This window comes from Chaetura pelagica, unplaced genomic scaffold (genome assembly GCF_000747805.2).
Source record: "Chaetura pelagica isolate M959 unplaced genomic scaffold, ChaPel_1.0 scaffold171, whole genome shotgun sequence".
In the NCBI taxonomy this organism is placed as follows: Eukaryota; Metazoa; Chordata; class Aves; order Apodiformes; family Apodidae; genus Chaetura; species Chaetura pelagica.
In genome coordinates this window covers 1178661-1180108 of record NW_009952066.1, presented here as the reverse complement: position 1 = coordinate 1180108, position 1448 = coordinate 1178661, and positions in this window count along the sequence as shown.

Genomic DNA, 1448 nt, shown 5'->3' with positions numbered 1-1448 from the left:
GCGGGGTATATTTTTTCAAAATTTTAATATCGTGTTTTTTTTTTTTTGGATGGGGGGTGGTTTCAGCTCAGCTCCAGCCTCTGCCCAGGGAGGGGGTGAAGGGGTGGGATGGGGGAGGGAAGAACCAGGAGGGGTTTTTGTTTTCTCTTTTTAGGGGTGCTTCTGGTCATTATTTCTCGGCGCTAAATTGAGGAAGAATAGGTTTGAAGCGAAGCATGTTTTGTTTTGTCACAGGAAGTGGGGAGAGCATTGGGAGAGCGCTGAAAAATTGACTTTAAATATTATATATATGGATTTTGTGGCTGGGAAAAAGTTACCTATTTGTGTCCGGTGTAAATAGGGAGGGAAATTGGGCTGGGGAAGGGAGCAGGGAGGTGGGATCCCCCTCCCTGAGCATCCCAGGGCTGTGGTGGTCGGGAGGAGGAAGGCAGCCCTTGCCAGGGGGAAACGAGTGGCCGTGCCCTGCCCTGAGGAGGCCAAAATTGTGGCTACCCCCTGGCAAGGGGCAAGTGGTGGTGAAGCCCCTCGGCTTTGGGAAACCGTTGGAGTTTTTAATTTAAATTTTCTTTCGGACAAGTGCTTGGGGTTCCGGGGCTGTCAGCAGCCTCAGGAAAAGGAGTTGAGTTTCACAATGGCTCGTTCCTCCCCCCAGCTGGGCTAATTCTTTGAAAAACCCCAAAATTGGTTATTTCAGAGGCAGGGGTTGAGGGGAGGGGGGAGGGGTGGAAGGTGGTTGCTGGGAATGAAGAGCATCACTTCCCTTGCCAGGACAGCGTGGTGTTACCCCAGCCAGAAACCCTGCCCAGCCTGAGGGGGGGACACGGCTGCCAGGCTCTCCTTTCAATTTAACCACCCCCCAAAATTTGTCAGATTTAAGTCCTTCTGGTCCAACAGAGCTATCAGTAGCCAAAATCATCTCCCACACGCCAGCTTTGCTCTCCGAGTCCATCAGGCACCGGGGATGACTTTAACTTTAATTTGATTCTTTTTTTATAAGTGCCTTCATCCTGCGGTATTAATTGGCTTTTTTTTGGTTTCATTATTAATATGGAAGAGGTGCTCAATTGGCAGCGTTTGTTTTCGGTGGTAAATAGCAGCTCAACTGATTTAATCCAACAAAAAAAGAGTTCAGTCGAGACAGCTTCGTGCCGATGGCTGGGAAAATATGGTGGAAAATGCTGTTTGGGATGGGGAAAATATCCAACGGGCCACGTTGGGGTGGGTTTGGCTTCTCCTGGGACGTGGAAAAGCAAATAATTCAAATTAAAGAAAGGATGCTGGGGCAGGGCAGGGGGTGGGCAGGGGCTCTGCCCGTGGCTGCCCTGTAGCTCGTCCCTGCCTTGGGGGCAAAAATTTGGCCAAATGCTCCTGTTGGGGTTAAATCTGCCCTTTTTCTCGTTGTATTGTGGCTTTTCTCTGCCAGCATTGGAGGCTGTACCCCTGGCTGA